The sequence below is a fragment of the Notothenia rossii genome (assembly GCF_949606895.1).
Source record: "Notothenia rossii genome assembly, chromosome: 9".
NCBI classification, from domain to species: Eukaryota; Metazoa; Chordata; class Actinopteri; order Perciformes; family Nototheniidae; genus Notothenia; species Notothenia rossii.
The window spans coordinates 24709777-24731054 of record NC_136907.1 but is presented as its reverse complement, the minus strand read 5'-3'; the positions used below and the strand labels follow the sequence as shown (position 1 = coordinate 24731054).

Genomic DNA, 21278 nt, shown 5'->3' with positions numbered 1-21278 from the left:
AATCATTTCTTTAATAAATGTTATGCTGTTTTCATGTATATTTTGGAACTATATAACCCTCATATTCGGTGTGACAATACTATTTTATTTTCCAAGAGTCAAAGGGCTATATTAGATATTATTCAAATAATAGTGTATCTATGTGACAATGTGTGGTCGCTGGTAGGGATGAGATCTGCAGCACCCTCAGCTTCACAAAGCTTTATAGTGACTTTCAGCTCATTATTTAGTTATACACAAGCAGCCACCTCCTAGTTTTAACAGTGAAGCCATTTTGAGGCAACCAAAATGTTACAATTACTTTTAATGAGCTAAAAACACACTGAAAGAGTTCCAAGTTCTAAGATGAAACTGACACCGTGTTTGGGACTCCCCCGAAAGCATACACTGCAATGTAGTTTATTTGACTGTAAATGGGACCTTCACTGTATTTTTGAAAGTGCCTGCCCTGTCCAAATGGCTTCCAATGGAACTTTCCTAGATGGTTTGGTTTTACATCTATTAAACGGTGAATCTTAAACTGAAGCTTGACTTTAAAGCAACCCAACGGTAAGTTTAGTTCTTTCACTCGTAGCTCGGGCTGCGGGGTGCTAGAGACGGGAGCACGTTGATCCGACCTTCCTAGCCAGAGATATGGCCGCATTTTACAATAAACTTCCGTTGGGTCACTTAAAAACAAATATCGCAAATTGAATCGCAATATCTGTCAGAAAAATCGCAATTAGATTATTTCCCCAAATTGTGCAGCCCTTGTTACATTTATTGAGAATTACGATAATTTTCTTGTAGACTTCTATACAATCTGACTTCAGTGGATTTGCCTCCTGCTGGCCATTTAAAGAATTAAGATTTAAGGCACTTTAGCATTGTCTTCCTTTTTAACCCTTTAACTGCCGGACCAAGAAAAAAGCTATGGAAAAAATATTTTTTTGCATTTTCTTATCAAATGGGCCACAAATAAGCACAAACACATTATTTATTTTTTTGACTGACCACACAGTTTTGTTTTTATGAGCCTCTACCAAAATGTCGAGCTGGCCTTCTATGGTAAAAGTAATCATCATATACATTACAGTATTTGTATGCATCAAACTCAAATAAAACACAAACTCAAATACATTTCTTTCTTTTATGGAAAATGAGCAATATATACAACCAGATATATTCATAAAAGATAATCAATTATAATTGTAAAAAAAAAAAAGTGTTTTTCATGATACAAAAAAGACTTGCTCATCTTACTGTATATTCTGAATTGGCCTAACAGGAAACCACTGGCCTAACAGCACATGTCCATATTATCCTGTGTTGGCCTAACTTGCTCTTCTGTGTGCAATTTTGGGCTGAATGCCATGCATGAAAGGTGCTATATCAATTATTATCACTCTTCCACTCTGAGACTCATAAGGCAGTACTAGATTTAGGAATATTACCATGAATCTAGCCATTTATTTACCATATTTTATTGGAAAACATCTCTGCAACTCTGAAAAAGTCATATTGCTAGCTTTCCATAAAAGGCCAATTTGACCGATTGGTTGAGCATATTTTCAAAAAAAACATTACACCCTTGTTAAAACTTTTTTTGTGCATCAAGTTATCTAATTATGTTCAGTCAGTGCCCTGCCACTAAAATCTGTCAAAAATGATATGGTTACCTTACAAAAGTTGACCAAAAAGAGTGATTTCTTCAGCAGGGATTTTTAGCATTGCCAACTTTCTCAGTTGAAGCTAGCTGAAGGGCATTCTGTTTGAACCACAGTGACATCTAGAGGTTTGGAGACTAATAACTAACTAAGACATGTTATGTCAGTGTTGTGTTTACTGCCCTCGAGTGGCCAACAAATATTTCATTGCATCTCCAAATACCATGATGATGGAAAATACCGAAATACTCAAAAAGAACATGACATAGAAATACAATATAGTGGTAAAAATCTTTGCCACACATTTTTAATTACCTTTACAATATGACAGTTTCAACGGAATACTGGTAACTGGAAACAGTCATGATAAGATTAGACATCCACTCAAAACAGGGTAGGAATTGAGGCAAAACTAACATTTCACGCAGCCTCAAATATTATAGGTTACAGCTTAAAGCTCAAAGTTGTTTACAGAAACCAGAATTTATTCTCTCTGTCCGCATAAGGGCTTTCAGAATAAGAGGCTGGACTTCATCACAGCCTCTCTCTTAACAGATGTTAAGTTAATGGGAGTGGGCTCTAGAAAATAAATTACTCATTAAAACATTTTATTTTTCTTGTATTTAAACTGTGCAGTTTCTAAATCTCTTAACTGATCTTAGCTTGTTAATTTCAGACTTTACAATTTACATTTTTACAACTTAAGAAACCATATATTACCAACTTCTTGTGATTACTGGTTAATGATATTCAGAAATACATTTAACCAATCCAATATATTTATTTTTGATAAAGATCGGACAGTTATAGCTGCATATATTCTGAAAATAAACCACCATAAATGTAAAAAAAACATCCCTTGTAAGTACTCATAAACATGTGATTTTGTATTTGTTCTCAATGTTTAATTGGAAACTCCCAACATATCTTTGATTCCTAGCTTGCTTCGGAGTCATTCTTTTATTTTGTTAAGTCTTGATCCAATTATGTACAATCTGAAGGCCTGCAGGCTTTACAAAGAAAGGCAAAGTAAGAACCAAGGGAAAACATCCGTCTGTAGTTCTTAGAAATGCGCTCTCAACCTTTAAAAGCATTACAATAATTCTATGTATTCAATCCATACATATGACCTTTAAAGGTTATTGCTTTTAAAGAACAGTACATGCAGCTTCCGATGCAGTTACAACTTATGTCCAGCAGAGGGAGCTATACTCCAACAGCTGGAGAGGAAATGCGTCACCACTTCATAAATGCATTCAGTGTGTTGCCTTCATGCACACATTTGTTCTTCAGTGAAAGTAACAGCTTTGTTATTGTATAGTACATTAGTTTGGTCCACACTTGGCCTTCAGCTCTGTTCCATTGTTTTCTCATGTCAGTTGCAGATTTTTAGTCTGATTTCTTAAGCGTAATTGTCAGTCTTTTACATGTTTGTCTATAATCTGTTTTATGTATGGATGGACTTTCATTATATGCTTTCTTCAGATAAATAATTCCTTCTTTTTTTACATGGACCTTTGCTAAAGGTTAAGTCAAATGTTTAGTTTTGAGACAACATTAAGGTATACAAATTAGAAAGACCATGTTTCATTAAAACCTACTTCAAAAGATCTTTAAAAGTTCCTCTGCCTCTTCTATTCTTCCCAGTACATACAACTTGCACCTGCATTTTAACTCTTTCCGCCCAAGGGTGTTTAGGAAACAAAGGGCTCATATCACTGCGCTGAATACAAGCCAAACCAGCCTTCAAATAAGTTCAGCGGTTAAGTTCAGCGGTGCGATTTCCCTATTCTCCCATCTCGTCATGTGATGATGAAAAGCTTGATCTTGTGATGCAATCTAAAGTGTGACACAAACACTACGGGGCCAGTGTGGACAGACACTGCCTTGTTGTTAATAATATTCAGTAAGCAGATGATACTCCTGCAGCTGCTGTTTAATCTCTCCACTAACCTATGATAAATGGTCCGAGCCCGGGGACCTCAGCCCCCGTTTCCCCTCTCATCATCACACCTGATATTTCTCTAAGCAAAGAACACTGAAAAATGTGTTTTACTATTACTAACCCTAACAACTACCCTTGTTATGAGTGAATAAGGTCATATGACTTACCCTCATTGTGCTCTTTCTTTGTGTCCAGCTGTCTTGCCTTTGTATTATTTGTCAGTTATGTTTTGAAACCAGAGGATGTGAAGTCCTTGCTGTTTGCTATTGTCTACTCAGAAAGAAAATGTTTGACCTGAAACTTATTGCTCATTTTCTTTGCAGAGTTAGAGCAAATTCTAACTTTGTTATCACAATCAAATGTAATTTTTGTATCATATTTAAGTGGCTCTTTCAAGTAAATATATCATCTCTGCTTATTTAATAACTAAACAATATTCACGCCCACATAACTAAGACGTAGTATGGGGAAGAATAATAGTGCTCATGTCATAAAAAACATTGTGAGGTTTTTGACATAAGTTGACATTCAGAACTAACCCAGAAGAATCAATGCTTTGAACTGTAGATCCAATCAAGCTCCACCCATCAAACCATCCATCCATCCGTCCATCCCATCCTCATTTCAAAATGCCGCTTTTTCCTGTAAAGTTTTACAGTGATGCCAGAAAACAATATTTCTGATATCAAAAATGGTATAATTACTCCCAAAAAAGAAGATCGCGTCAAATAGAGCGTCACGCGGCAGAGACAGCTTTGTTTTTACGGAGCTCCAACGTCGCATTGCTGTTAACGTTTGCGGTGCCATCTTGTATACGGGTGTCATGTTCTCACGAGAATTGTTATATCTTATATACAAGATCAGAGCCACAGTATTGCCCTCCTTACTACTGTATATTTTTCTAGAAAAACCCCTTCATCCATCAATCCATCCATCCATCCATCCATCCACCAATCCATCCATCCATATGCTGAAAAAACTGAAACGTTGACATTTCACATAACTGTATAAGGTTAGTTGAAACCCATAATGTTAAGTTGAACCTAATGTGTTTTATTTAAACGTAATGTTATTGCTTTCAATTAACCTAATACAGTTATGTGATACATTTAATTTAAGTCAATGTTTCAATTTTTCAGTGTATACAGTATATATCCATCCATCTATCCGCCCTTCTCAGCATTAATGCATTCATCCATCCGTCCATCCACCCAACCAACCATACATGTATTCATCGCTCCACCCATCCATTTATGCGTAAATCTATCCATCCATAAATGTTCTGCTGGATATTGTGGTTCGGGTTGTGTGGTGCAGGCTAACTAGCCCAGACCTCCTCATCTCCAGCCATATCTTCCATGTCCAACAACATCCTGAGGCATTCCCATGCTAAATTAGATATTTCACCCCTAGATCACCTCCCAGTTAGACATGCCCGGAGCGCATCCAGGAAGGGGTCCCGGGGGGCAGCCTCATCAGATGGTTGAGGCACCTCCTCTGGCTCCATTCGGCACTCAGACACATTGGCTCGGGGCACTTTCTGTATGCCTGGGCTCTTCACTTAGCTCTAGAGAGTCAGTAACCCTGCGTAAAAAGCTTATTTTGACCGCTCCGGTCCTAGATGTTGTCAGCTCACTCTAAAACATAGGTGATAGTCATGGAGCGATGACGGGTAAATCAAGAGCGTCACCTTCAAAACTCTCTTCACTTGCATCGATGAGGACGTCACATCCTTCTACCCCTTGGATATCATGCTTCACGTCACTGGCCATAGTGAACAAGAACAGTAACCATGGCCACACTGCAACCAAGCTTGCAGAAGTACACAATTAAACTCAAACTGAATTGGAATTCCCTAACAATGCCAGAATCAATGTTTAGCAGGGATAAACCCACTGATCGTAGATGGTGCCATTTCTGTGCACATGTAGACGTAGGTGCAATACTCTGGTTTTAATACGGTTAAGTGGAGAAAGCCTTCTCACAGCTGTAAGTCAACCCAAACATGTTCAAGTGCTACCTTGGACAGAACATTGTGCTCTATGTTTTCATCCCTTTCACATCTTTCTTTGGCAGGTGTTCTCCCAACGGTCTCAAATGATAAACAATTGATTTGATTGGCCCAATTCAGTAAAACTGTTGTCATATTATGTTGATTACGTGAATGCTTTCTGGCTAACATCCGGTTGGCTTTGCACTTACTTTATTGGGGATCGAATAAGTGTGACACTTAAATGAATCTACCCATTTAAAGACGGAACACGATGAAGATGGCGACGGCAAAACCTACAACATATTGGCTGTTGGTAGATGTATCACTGTTATTGTACAAGATGTTATAAGGAACATTTTCAAGATTGTTTTATTGCTGAGGCCTAACCCAAATGTAGTTTCCTTCAGCTCTTGAGAGCTTATTGTTTTTGTTTACTGATGTGCAACTTTACTGGCTTTGTTTAAACTCGCTGGTCAAGCACTACTGCATGCTACTGGCCCACTATCGAGCAGAGGTTGAGATTAGCCGGTAATGGACAAGATGGAGTAAATAGCAGCTAAAGAAGCATTTGTTTGTTGATGGGGAACAATACCTAGTTAAAATCTGTGAATATTCTATCATCGTACATTCATTTAGTGAACAAGAACCCACATGATGCTTATGTTGCTTCATATCTGCTCGATAAGAACTGTTTGCTATCAGCCGTCATATGGGAACTCATAAGGTGATGTTATGGCATTGTTTTGTTTGTGGATAAATTAATTGTGTAAGAGTAAAAGTGCACCAATTTAACATTGCTTCAATTTGTTGTCCTACAGAACATAATAGTTAATAGTATGGTAATAGTCAACATTATTTATAACATTTATTATGTGACATTTGCTATTTTATTTTATTGTTAAAAGCACATGGATATATTGTATTGGATATATTATAGCTTAGTAGTACAAGTATAAGTATATGTAGTATTTATTTAATTGTATGAAAATGTTGAGGTGGGTGTTTTACTTTGTATGGGGATGTTGAAATATATGGAATATATATGGCGTACATATTCTTATATTATTAATAGTTTACATTTGTATTATTTGTAATGTCAAAACCATTACATTTAGTATACTGCTAGTTAAAGCCTTTTATTATGTCTTAACGTTGTGAAAAGCACAGGTGCCTAGCGTCAAAAAGAAAAAAAGAACTCTGACGTCAGCCTGGTGCAGATCCTCATCTAAAAACAATCAAAGCAGATCCCAGTGAAGCGCTGGGTTTCAAATGCAGTTTTTTTTCCCCACATGACGATTTCAGCAGAGCGAGCGCTTGTTCATTGAATTATGCGTCGCACCTCTTCGTCATGACAACTAGCAGTGGGATTGAAATATTGCAAGTGGTGTCCTATGAGAGAGCGAGAGCGAGCGAGCGAGCGAGAGCGAGAGAGAGCGAGAGCGAGCGAGCGAGCGAGAGCGAGAGGCTTTAGACCGCACTGAGAGAGAGAGGGAGAGAGAGAGAGAGAGGGGGGCTGTTGAAGCACGAGCCGTGGTATCCTCTTCATTGCAGCTATCGGGCTTCAGAAAATAATATCACTGCTAATGTTTAAAGCTCTATTTCTAAAGCCATGAAGGATAAACGGAAGATCCCCGCGCTGTTTCTCAGTCTGAGCCTCTATTTTCTGTGGTGAGCATCACAAGTTAAACCAAGGGAGCGCACCACGCAAGCGCGTAAAGAGATTGGACACCTGATTTTGTGGGGTGTCTTTAGAGCGCTATTCTTATTTTTTTAAGTCAAACAATCCGTGTTTTTCCCCAGGCCCTAGCTGTGCTGCGGTGGGGGGAAGATACACCGTGGATTATAATAACCAACATGGACAAATGAAGGAAAGAGGACTGATCACTGCGTTGACTTTTGAAGCAACGCGCAGAGTCTTGACGCTAGCGTCTATTTTACAGTGAGCGCCTTTTTTTCCCCTCTCTCCTCTTTGATTCCCACTCACTGCTCAACATTAGAAAAGTCAAAATATCTGTGTGGATAAGGAGCACAGAGCAGGGTGTTGTCAGAGAGGGATGAGAGGAGGAGGGGGCAGTATGAGGTGTGCTTTTTTTGGAAAAGCCGGAGAAAGACGGACACCGAGAAGGTGTTCTGATGTGCGAAATCCTACGACGCGCTGCCCTCCTGAGAAATAATTGTGATCAGGGAAGAAATGGCCTAGTTAAAACATCATCGACACACCGGCAGAGGATAGAAACAGAAGAATCGTGTTCCGATGGACGGGCCATCACCACCGCCATCATCATAATTCCAGTGCTTGCATCGAGTCTTTTTTAGGTAAGCCGTATGTCCACCGCTACCTCCGAAACGTGACTGGAGATTTTCCTGTCTATCATAGGTGTTATGTGTGTGCAATATGTACGCTTTGGTGACTTTGCACATTGCGCACGTTATCCATCTTGACGCACTGTCACAATTGGGGGAATGAGATGTCCATGCAAATCCTCGTGCCACTTTGTTGCTATAGCACATTATTTTTCTTCCTTTCGAGTGGAAGCCTTCGATTGGCCTTGCCTGTTGATAAGCTGTCACATCCTAACATGATTCGACTACTTTGCCTTCAGCATCTGTCGTTTTCAGCTAATGATATTCATGTGATTTAATTGGAATCAACTCATCATGTAGGCTGTCAATCACACAGGATGTTTGGCTGCATTATAGGCTCCAATAATGTCATTTTCTCCCTTGGTGTAGTTTATTTCGATAATGTGTTGATGGCTGTGTTAATCAAACACACATGCTGCAATAGAAACTCATCTGAGCCAGAGTGGGTGACAGGCCTTGAACTTAGAAGATGTCCTCTTGCTCGTTAATAAACCTCACAACACACTCTGAGACACACACAGTATGCTCTAACAGAGACACACGAAGCCTGTGCCGGAGAAGATGCAGATAGCATTGTGAATTAAATGCACACTCTGATGATCCAGGGAAAGGCTCCATTAATATTCAGCGGTGGTTGGGCAGTGCTCAGTTAATGGCAGACAACAGGACCTCTGTTCTGACAGGTCATGGATGAGAAATGGTGTATTTTCTTTTTTGGAGATTTAATGGCGTTTTCTACACTGAATCGTTGCCCGTAGCTTGGGGCAAGTGACATTTAAAATCCATCAGAAAACCAATAAAGTGATTTTGTAGAATCTTTTAGTATTACTCTTGTCCATGTACTGCTGGAATAGCTGTGATTGGTTTCTTAAGCCTGCGTCATGTCAACCTGGTTACTGGCATTTGGACACTTAGATAGACCAGAACATGGCTGACGCCTTCCATTGGCAAACATTTGCCTTATTTACTGCAATATTTATCTCGAAAAAGTACATGGTACCCAGAGTAAAAATTCAGCAGAAGTGTATGCCTACCACCACATTTAAATGCCTGTTGGGAACATTTAAAATGATGTTTCTTCTAAGCTAATAAGAACTTAGTCATCTCAATATTGTGATGGTCCATTTTGTTTCTAGGGCTGAAACAATTAGTGGTCAAATTGATTGGTCAATCAAAAAAAAGTAATTTTAAACTATTTTGATCTTGAAGAGAATATCTTTGGGTTTCAGACTGACTAAAAAAGGCATACAAAGACATCACCATGGGCTTTTAGAAAATGCTGCCATTTTATAGACCAAATGATTAATCGAGAAAATAATCAACACTTAATTGTGAGTGTTGGGCCAAATCTCTAGTCCCTGAAGGATTTGGTGACACATCACATTACAAGATGATGTATCACATTGAAATCATACACCATCTCCAATCAACCAAACAACATTTCAAACTTTAACTTCTGGAACTGCCAGCATTGTTTTTCCTCACCAAGCAAAAGATACTGTGAATGCAACCGTTCCCTGCATATTGTATCCAATAAACTACAGCAAAGGGCCAATAAAGATAATATTGTGGTGAGCACAGTGTCGCTTGGTTTCCAGAGGGAAAACAGGAAAGATAAATGGAATTAAACCAGAAAGAATGGCGGATTAATGGATCGGATGACAACATGTAGCGGAGACTTACAATCCAGAACAAAACGTGTTAAGTCTTAATGTTTAATGAAGTATGTTTGGGTGAGCAAGGTGAAGTGTGGAAAGGTGTTCAATGTTCATCAGTCTTACAGGATCAAAGCCGGAGCTTTCTTCAAGGAGGACAAGGTTGATGCTGAGTTGTTTTGTAGTATATATGCTGTATACATTATATAGCTGTTTTTGAGAGATCAGCCTTGTCAAACATCTTGCTTATTTCCATAACAAAGGCTTGCATTTTAAAGGGGTAGTTGTATTAGCTTGGTATTGTCCCTACTCATAGGCTTTTGTAATTCTTGTACATGTAATGTTGGTTAAAGCTTAAACTTGAGTAAGTAAAACAAATGAATCTGCATCATTTTTTTAGCTGCTAACTGATGGCTCAGCGCATTGTCATGGATTGAAGTGAAGTGCACATACTTAAAAACAATACATGGGTCAAAAGGAATTTGGCAGTTGGTGAAATGGCCCTTTGGTTTAATGTGAAGCTGCAGTTATGTGTGGATTCATTAGTTTCGTTCCATTTAATAAACTATTAGATGTTCCACTTAGTCAACAAGCTTTGCTATGAGCAAATAAATAAAGTCCTTCTGTATGTTAGCAGGCTGTTGGTGGTGCTATATGGTCATATGCTCCTTGCACTATTAAGCACTACAGACATATGATGTGCTTTATACAATGTAGGTAGTAAGTGAAGATAAACAGAGGTGTCATCAAAGTATGATACATGTGTATTTTTACTTGGTTATATTATCTGCACACAAAATGCATGAAACTAGGATTTATGGAAGGCAGTTCCAATTTTGTTTTATTTCAATAGTTCCTACATGTTTTACTTTAGCATATTTAGCTCTCAATTTCCATCCCACTTTGTGCTAGGGCTGTACAGAATAGCTTACAGCCTTGAAGCTTCATTCTTAACATTGCCATTGTAATTCTAAATCAACATTTGAATACTGCGCTTTTTCTTTTTATAATGTATATTTATTCAGTTTAAACCCAGTATGCACAGTTGACAGATACAGATTAGAATACAGTCATATTATTAGTAATATAATATTTGTATAGTTAGATTCTAGTGGTGGCCATGCTCTGACTGACTGGACATATTCTTTACAGAAAGAACAATAAAAAGTAATTCATTTAATACAATTAATCACTTTATTCAAATTGAAGATACAACCTATTTTTTTAGGAGGATGACATCATTAAATATGACATGGAAATATCAAAGTTTAATTCAAATGTATGCTTCAAATGTTACAAAAGTGACATTAGTAGTCTGTGGTATGGTCACTGCTTTCTGTAACCGGCCATTTGTAATGTAATGCTCTTAGTACTGTTAGTAAAAAAGTCCTCATTACATGCTGTACAGTGTCATGCTGCCATCACAAGAGGCAGCACTGGAAAAAGTGTTAAGAAACGAGTGGTCTCATTGCAAAGACGTATTCACAGTTTGAAAAATTGCAAAAATGATATGCATTCTAAATGTCAAGTCATTATATATTCTCATGTTTTGCATTTGCACTTGAATCGCCTTTGCCATACTATTTCAATGTAGGAACTGCAGATCAAGGATGCGGCTGGAGAGAAATTACCAAACATCATCGTTAGCGTTATCACTGGCCGTGTCAGTGTAGTAATTAAAACCAGCAGATCATTTGGGGAAATGGCGATCCTGTGGCAATGTTCACTCTATGGCTGAAGCATTGAACAAGGGTAACATTTTAATGAAAACATAAGGGACAATTTTGACTAGGTTAGGGATGTCACAATTCCAGAAATTGTTTCTACAGTTAAAAACGCGAAGATATATCTCATGTACGTCAACATTAACTGCTTCATTACCATTGGCATACTGCTCAATAGATTAAACAACTGTATTTGTGTACTGTATCCTAAACACATTATCCAGAACGACAGTGTGAGTATAGCGTCTATATATATATATAGAGGTTTTCAGAATTTCAACTTGGCACTACCGTTTCTTTTGACCACTCATAGTCCAGTGGTCAGGTATTTCATCTGCCACTAAGGCTTAAAAAATAATGAAGTAATTAAAAAAGTTATTGGTGTTTGTAACATAGTAATCTCTTTAAACATGTTCTGCATTCAGAATATGTAGCATCAGGACAAAAATGTGATATTGGAGGGGGTTCTGGATTCTGTTTTGCAGTAAGAGTAGTATTGGCCAATCACGTTTGAGCCATTGAATTCTGGTAAACACTTGTGTGGCAAACAAAAAAGACAAATCTTGTAGAAAAAACATGTAGACTATAGACCGTCACTGTATAAGAAGTCTTAGCTTGGATATCTGCTGGTTAAATTAAAAGCCACGAAATTGGGGTCCCAGGTTTAGTTGATTGGTTCCAAGATTGGTAAAATAGTAATACTACTGTATCAACTTTTCATCAGGCCTTCCAAGCCAGCACCTTCCATGACATCATTTTATTTCCCTTTTTCCAGTGTCTCTTCTGAGGTTTCCCTCCTATTTTGTTTTTATGGCACAACTCTATGAACTGTGTGTCAGTCCCTAAAGGAGAGTCTGCAGGATTGTGGTTTAAAGCGCTCAAAAGGCCCACTGGACAGCGCTTGTATTCCCACCATCTTTTTTGTATGGTCATACCACAAGTCATCAGATATATATCAAGAACATTCTTCAAAATCTGTAATGTCCGTTGGGCTCAGGCGTTGGACATTGGGATTAGACTTATCCTTTCTAACTGCTGCACCAACTGCACTGCATTGACTTGCAGTCCAGAAAGCTACACATTAATAGCACAAAAACTGAATTCTTTCTAGTTTTTTGACAATTATATTGATTGAAGAAAAGTCAGCTTAGCAGCATGGAAATTCAGCCTATATTAATTAGTTTTTGACCGGCTTTAACGCATCTACTAGCGATATGACCAGCATGGTTTCTAACCGAGGTGCAGAATCCAATGTAAAGCATTTACTACTTGCCTGGGTTAATGGTCAAGATGCTGTGATGGAGGCTATGAGCTTTCATTTCTGCCCAAAGGTGTCAAGTCAGAGAAAAAGACAGGTTAAAATGACCCAGCTCTTAGTCACGTCCCGGACAAGGAGGAGAAGAGCAGGAGAATAGCTTGACCTGACCCATTCACCGTGAGTAAAGGAAAGCTGGAGAAAACGCCTGTGCAAATACCATGGTAACCATCTTGTGTAACCTCCTCTCAACAATATCACATAACAGTCATCCATGAGATAAGCAAGGATGAATGCTGTCCTGTCTTCTGAAGTCTGGGGGGAATATCACACAGATCGCCATTCAAATATCTGGTCATTTAATGTGCCTTTTATTAGAGGCAGAGATTATAGCCCATTATAACGGGACACGCAACCTTTCCTGTGTTGCAAAGTTTCAACCTACGATTCATCAGACGTGATTCATTAAGCAGCTGTAACACTTACTTCTCTGATATAATGTTGGCAGTGTTACACAAAGTCTGGCATGTAAGAAATACATTCTTTCAAGCAATGGTAGTTTATCATTGAACTACACTACTCACTCATCTCGTCTTATGACGTAGCCCATGCATTAAGTACCTGATCTCTCTTACGCATGGCGTGGGCAGTATTTTGCACAGATATGCGTTTTGAAATGTAGCCTACAGTACATTATGTCTTGGGGAGGAAGCCTATTTATTATTAATTAATTCTCAAAGTTTCTACAACTGTAGATGACAACAAAGAAAGAGTGTTCAAGTACAATTCAGAAAAGTCGTAGTATTTGACCCCTCCCTGTCCCCTCGTCTCAAAGTTAATGGTTTTTTTAACGTGTTTGTGTTAGAAGCCTGAAATAAGGTCTGTGGTTAACGGGAGATGGTTGAAGATACCGTTCTACAAAATAAGATACGTCAGTAAATACTCCATGTGAATGTCCGAAGCTCACTTAAAAACTGTGCTTGTTATATGACTAAATTAAACTACTTAGCTTCATCAAGAATCCGCCTTTAACTTAGCGGTGGTGAAGCCCAGCCGTGCGACCGTGATGTAGTTAGTTTATAGCGTAACGTTAGCTTTTTACTCCTGCTAATAGCATTTACGCTTCGAAAATCATATAGTGTTTCGATTCTGTGGAGATTATCCTGCTGAACAAAACACATTAAGTTTCTTAAACATGTGTTGGCCACAGAACTTATTTTCTATAAACTAGATCCAATGGGGAAATCATAGTGCATTTTGTCAAGGGACCCCTTGCGATGCTAACTTCCGAGTCGGCCTACTAAAATAAATAATCATTGCACCTCTCTATAGGCCATTCATGTTGCAGAATGATGTTAGATAATGCTTGTTTCATTGACACAATGGGAAACTCAATGCCTAATGAGTTATTGTGCTAAAGGACACGTTAATAACGTACCCCGTTTACTCACTATTCTCCTAGAGCGTTGACCAGTGGAACAAAAGACACACACAGTATGTCGTTGCGGTCTGGTGAATGGCAATGCACTCAATGCCTTGTGGAAACCCATTGTAGCTACTGTAACATAAAGACACCATTAGAGAAAAGAAAATGAGCCAAGATTGACACACATTGAATGAAAACAAAAAGGCACAGTGTGTGTAGTGTGTAGTCACTAAGTGTGAACTTTCTGAATCATTAACAACATAAACCAAAAGGCAATGCGGCTGGAAGTAAGATCTCAGACAATGTAATCCACAGACATTTTAAGACATGGCTATGATCTGAGGCAGACACTGACAAGCACTGAAATGAATAATAATCTAGTTATAAGATTCTACTCTGTGAAAAAGGCTTTTCAATTTCTACCTGACTTTGAGTGCGGTGGGTCTTCAATTAACATATTTTGAGAATTGCCTCTCTTGCTGTTGTTATTTAATTAAATTGTTTGGTGTACTGTACTTGACTTTTAATCAACTAAATGTCAACTTGCCTGCCCTGATGAAGCCCTGTGCAACAAACAGGCATCCCGCAATGCTCTTCACTTAAATGGTGGGCAAAAGGCATTTTATATATAGTGTTTGTATGATTGTCTAAATTGGCACATTTACAGTATTTCCTGTTACATACTTAACAAAATACATTTCCTTTTGCTGTAAAACATGTGTTATAGGTTAGGTATTATAGAGGCAGTATAATATTTGTGCTTTGATGGGATTCCATAAAAAAAAATAAAAAAATCACCCAGATAACTATATTACATTTTTTGACACATATTTTTGTAAATTCTCACTTTAATAGTTAACTCTTTTGAATTATGTTAAAAGACATATAATTTTCAGAGCAAGTAAGGGTCTGGAGTATTTCTTTGTAAGATAAATGTGAATAAAGTGAAAAACAGCGTACGCAGTTAGTAAAACAAATTAAAACTTGCTGTCTAAAGCACTGTTGCCACTTTCCATCCCTTCTAAAGGCTGTGAGCTCCTTCTTTTCCTGTGCAGGGACGTTTTCTGTTGAGTCTTGGCTGTTGGTTCCTTGAACACAATGTCAAAGCTTTATTGGATTTTAGCTGTGCCTTTTGTATTTATAAACTACTAAATGAATGCCCATCACTGTGTCCTCAAGGTATATGTTTGCCCTTTATCCAACAATCTGTCAAATCACTTGAACTTTGTGAGCATCAAGATCAGTTGTAGTAAAGTTTTGTATCCAAGGGGCTGCATTGTGGACTATTACAGCCTCCACTCTGTGCAGGGCTCTCATCAAATGTCAGGCAGTTCAGTCAGACGCTTACATGAAAGGATTCAGGGTGATTTACTGCAGATAGATGTCCAGATGGACTCTGTGGAAAATGCTCTGCATCTGAAAGCGCTCAACAAGCAGCTGGGCAGAGTCCGTGTGGCATCCGACCCGTAACAGAAGCAGTGACATAGGAGTGAACAGTGTTAGCTCGTCAGATTGTCAAAAACACCTCTTTACCGTGTTTTAATCTGATAGCTGGTGATTGTAGGAGTCAGCTGATACTGATCTGGTGATGGCAAGCAGGCACCCAGTGCCCAACCTGAACCAATGTTATGCTCTATTGCGCTACATAACAGGACTACATGTTTAAAAATGAAAACAAAGGTGTAGTTATAAACATTCTGGCAAATTATCAAGAGTCCTTCCTTTAATTATGTTTTTGGACTCTTTTTATATCCAAATGCAGGGTTCATGAGGCTGCATGATGATGAATTAATGCACACAACCAAAACAGGTTTTTTCACCAGTTTCACCAGTAGCCATTAGCAAAGAGTATCAATGCAAGTTATTTCAGTTCCTATCCCAGATAGTGGACATGTGGAACAACTGAAGTATCTGTAGAAAACTAAATGCACAAAAGTGTCAAACTCCTTTTTAATTAATGTAGCCACAACGCTCATATTCTCCAGATGACGTTGTACGCTCATTTGCATATTGATAAAGACATTGCATGAGACAAAGACTTCACACTGTTGGCAAAGGATTCCTGGACCATGATTGTTCTGAGCAGCATTAAAAAAAGGATAACAATATAATACATTAAAAACATTTCTCGCATTTCCCCTGAATAATGGTCTGAATAAGTTGCTGAATGTGTCGCTAGTAGGCTTATAGACGGAGAGCAATCCAGTTTTCATTGCAACAGCAACGAGTACAACAATACCATTCAGAAACGCTGTTTAAAGAAGAGGGGGAAAAGAACAATATTATTTTAAAACTGTAAAAAAAACACATCAGATGGTTATTTAAAATGTATAAGATTATGAACTAGGGTCTTGGAGTGTTCAGTTTAATAGTCAGTATTTGCACTGAAACCTAAGTCCACCATCTTTTATTCAGCTGACCTCAGAGCAGTACTTTTGCAGTACAGGAAACTTCTCAACAGTTTTGGGCATACAAATCATTTCAGCAGTATACATCTCAAACAGCACTCTACTGTAACTCTACTGTCATCAATGCCCCCTTCCACTGAACGTGACTTTCCTCTGAAGACAACCTTACATTTCAGAAGCAGTTTTGTGTTGTGGCAGCTTGAATAGCAATGCAAAGTAAACTGTATGTATTTAGTGAAATGAACGATGATTCTGAGTCAAAATTCCCCCAGTGTGAGACAATAAAGCAGGCTTATGTTCCAGAACGTTTTGCTGAATTCTTCTGGCTCCAAAAAGGATCCAGTCTGTTTTTCCCCGCCCAGAACAGATGAGCAGTGTGTATCTGTTAGACCAGCTGCATGACTTGTTGATGGTTGTATTACCCATAATTAGGATTGTCTGTGGTCAAACATAGCACACCTGCTACATTCCATAGCATGTTATTTCTCTTTTGGTTTCCAGTTGTGATTGATCCTCTGTTTTCAAAAATCTGCCTTCTAAAATTCCAATTATATAGAGAGCTTTGTCCTTTCCCTCTGAAGAACACCCCTACCTACAGTATGAGGTTTGAAGGACCTTTAATATAGCTGTAGACAAATTGTTATAATATTGATTGGCCCTGTGTATCCAATGTGTAATAACATATGATCTATTCTACAGTATGTGTTGCATCTCAAATTAGTATCATAGATTGGCCTTCCTTTTTTGCCATCATAAATTATTAAAGATAATACTTTCAGAATGAATAGATGTAAAGCCCTATATTGCTATTAGTGCTATCAGCAGCCACAAATAAGTCACATTTTCTGTGTAATAAGCCTTCTATCTTTTTCCAGTTAAAAACCTTTAATTTAAAAGCAGTAGCATGATCTCCTTTTTGCATTAGCAGTATCTTTATGAAGCTCAGATGCTAAAGCAAGTGAATTCCTTTTGCGAGGTAGGCAATCTGTATCCAGGGTGGGAATGGCAAGCTCTGCCACTACCACAAATAACTACTTAGAAAGCGTATGAAAGCCACTTATCCGTACATTAAATGGCTAATGCAATGCATTGAAGAATATGAACCATAAACAGTGTCGAAAAGGCGGTATGATGTCATGAAAACCTTTACAATTATAAATTAAGGTTAGGATAAAGGTAAAACAGAAGGTTAAGAATTAACATTTGCTTTTTAAGTAAGGCAACAAGAATCCTTTACCCATGTTCTCATATGATCTCCGACAATGTCCAGCCAATAACTTTTTTGTCGGAATTTTCTATTGAATATAACACTGTTATAGAAATAACACTGTACAATAAATCACCTCTGGCTGGAAGAGAACTCTCTGCTCCATAGTTTCTCTTGGAATAAAAACACACTGTACATTTCACGTTTATATAATCTGTTCTATATTTAAATATTCCATCGGTCATATATTTATGTATGTATACATAATACCTTGTTAATTCAACATGTGTATTTGCTACTTTCTTGTTTATTTCTAGTCTTTTAATTTTTATTGTACAATGCCAGGTTTTTTAATGCTGCTACAACACAAACATTTCCCAAATTGGGATCAATAAAGTACTATCTTATGTTATTGTACAAATCCAACATACAATGGGAGATTGTATGACTATCGTAAGAGGACTACTCTATTTGGTTAATACAAGGTGTGGTGTTTGGATAGATTGTGCAGTAACAACGAGTTCACGTAGCCAGTTCGTAATTTGGTCATGAACAATGGAGTCTCTTGTGTTATCTTTTTTAAATTTCGTCTCTTCAGTACGACATTTTCTGTTGGTGTCTTTGTATTAAAGACCCTTCCTCTTGGATTTTTGTTTTCTTCTGGTTCCACAACATCCATAATCTAAAGTTATCAACACGACTTCTTGATTTTCTCCAGACAAGGAGCGGCACTATCCACCCATTTGCTCATTCGGAAGTTTTACAGGATTAAGACTAGGAAACTGTACGGGTTTGATTTGTAATTGATTTGGAAATTTGCGTTCTCACGTTATTTCTTAATCATTTTAAGGTTGCAGTGTATCTGTAAAAAGGTCTATAGTTAGCATAAGGAAAAGACTGCTGTAAATAAGAAAAAGGCAAATGTTCTTACTCAAAACGTTAGAGCCACTTTTCCATTTCCTGAACAAACAACATCGCAATTTGTTATTCTTGGGATACCCTTTCAATATTGCGAGAGTAACTGCATTTACACATATAGAACTACTCTGGTTTATTTTCAGAAAAAAAAGGATAGTGGGTTTCCAAAGAGGTGAAACACTATGCAGGTTATGCCAGCCTTTCTGAAAACATTTGAATTATTAATTTGTTTGCATACAGCTCAGCTGGAGTACAGTGCATCATCACAGCAGTTAGGGAGCAGGGACTTAGCAGCAGTGAAGGACATAAAGTAAACAAACACAAGCACAGAAACCAAAAGGATGCAGGATACGTTCAGACTGGGGAGCAGTAAATTAGGAAAAGGTTGCTGTGATCATATCAAAAATAGCTTTGAGCATCTGCAGTTCAAAGTCAAGAATGAATCACATTCAACTTTTCACACAATTCTTTCAACTCATTGGAGCTTAGTCATTTTACCTCTTAACTCTCATGCATATCTTTTATATTTGACAATTAAACATTTATCTTAATAACAAAAAAACATCAGTCAAACAAGCTTAGCATAAAATAATTTTAACCTGTTAAGCCCTGCAGGCTTTTTTTTCAAGAAACTGTGTCTCAGGGCTTCTTAACATTAAGAAACCTATTAATGTATCATACCCACTTAACGGGAAGAAACTCAGCAAACTGACGATATGAACCTTTTCTTCCGAAGCAAAACACAAGTCTCACAAGAAGCGTCTAAATGAGCACTGAGTAAAAAAATGCTGACGCACTTATAGTAGCACAGAACTCACGGTAGAAATACTTGATTACTTATTGGATCTGCACAAACAAGATATCAGCTAGCAAGCTGAGATTCCACGGATTCTATAAATATAAGTATCATCAATGAGCAATGGAAATTTGCGGTCGGGGAAGCAAACCCAGACATCACAAAACGTAGCTTTACGGAGCAAACACGGAAAATAGTATTACCTTTGCCGATTTTCTGATCAAAAGTTTTGTTCAATGGCATTAAAACGATAAAAACACTGCTGAAGGTTAATCCATAGGTTAGTCCAATGTGTCTGTGTCACTTTGAAATGATTACTGATAATCCATTCTTCCATTTTTGTCAAAAACTGAGATTTCATATTAGCTGCTATTAGAGCTACAACCCAGTTTCCGGTTTTGGGCATTCTGGCTACGCATCACTCATTCACCAATGGGTAATGTGTAGATGGATTTTAGGAACTTCCCCTCGATCCTATTGGCTCTAACGGTTCAAAAGAGGTGTCAATCATCAAAATCGACCGAGGGGGGGCCAGATATATGGCAAATGAACCCAAATGTCCCCAGAGGTGTTTTTTTTTGTTGCTAAACCTCTCTAAAAAGGTCAAGTGTCACTTGCTTTGCATCAATCTTGATACAGGGTACTTATTATGTTATAGTTCGGATTCCTAAAGCTTTTAGTCTACTATCCCATCATTCAAGGGTGGTTTTCACTATAAGTAACGTTTTTTTCTTTGGACGGACACTATCATTTACATTTTTTTTACTATGTTCAATCTGAATTTACTTTAAAATAAAAAAAATTATATTGGTTCTGACTTTTCTACATCCAACTCACAGGTTTATCATTGGTTTGAGAAAAAAGATTATTAATTTAACCCTTTTAAAGGGAAGATAAGTCATTTGTTCTGGGAATGTCATTTTCGAGCCTGAGACCTGAAGAACAGGCTCAGGGCTTAACAGGTTAAAGGCTCATCTTTTTTGTGATAATTTTCCGGTCTGGGGTTTTCTCTAAAAGAGGGCTCGGCAATACTTACATAACAACTATCACTATTTCCGAACAAATACGTCACAAGTAGGATGATAATTGGGAAAGTTACTGTATATAAATGTTTTAGACCGTCAGAGGGCCCTGCACGAACACACAATGGATGTTTGTTTTTTTAGAACTTTCAACTTATAATATCTTTAAACATAGGAAATATATCAGTGGAAAATATCCTTCCAGTCCAATTGGTTCAACCCCAAAGTGGACGTGTGAATGGGTTATTCTATTCGAGTCATCTATTGACAAATTGTATTTTAGGCAAAAGCTTAAATAAACCTCATTTATATGTTAATAAAACACAGAAAGTCAGATTTCTGAAGAAAAAGTCAGAATTCTGAGATTTTCCGAAAATAAATAGAATTATTTTCTGACTTTTTCTTCAGAATTATTAGAAGAAGATTCAACGTATTGTCATTACATACATAGTACAGGTATACTATGTAACACAACGTTTTCTCTGCATTTGACCCATCCTAGTGTTAGGAGCAGTGGGCTGCCATTATGTACGGCGCCCATTATGACATTTTTCAGAGATCCTCCTCCGTATCAAAGACCAATTTAACATATATTTTTGCTATATTGTAATATAATCCCCCTCTAAACATTATAGGACAATTAAAATAGTGGTACTGACTCCCATTTGTCACTATTGGGTTAACTAAATAAAGAAAATTAAGCTTAAGAAAGTTTAGCCCAATTTTTTTGACAAAAGGAGCTGTAGCTTTAAATAGCCATTACAGAGTGTATAATTAGGTTGAACAAATTACCCAATCAGTCTTTCGGATTTATCCAAAGCATATCTGTACCTTAGCTACATGATCTGCTTAAGTCAAATTCTCTAAAGGCGTAACATAACATAACGTTTTATCATTCCCTTAGTTTTACTTTTCCAGG

The 21278-nt window shown here is 37.7% G+C and overlaps 1 protein-coding gene across 3 annotated transcripts in view; it reads left to right on the top strand.

The window, feature by feature from the left end:
* Positions 1–21278, top strand: part of nlgn2b (neuroligin 2b) — a 200457-nt gene that overhangs the window by 107644 nt on the left and 71535 nt on the right. Inside the window, exon 1 of one of the 3 annotated variants that reach the window (XM_079649111.1) lies at positions 7051–7900. The exons of 1 other annotated variant lie outside the window; for it this stretch is intronic. The gene's annotated coding sequence lies outside the window, so the exon portion shown is untranslated. Of the gene's footprint in view, positions 1–7050; positions 7901–21278 lie in introns of those variants that run through there. One more of the 3 variants, XM_079649113.1, reaches the window with a different exon arrangement.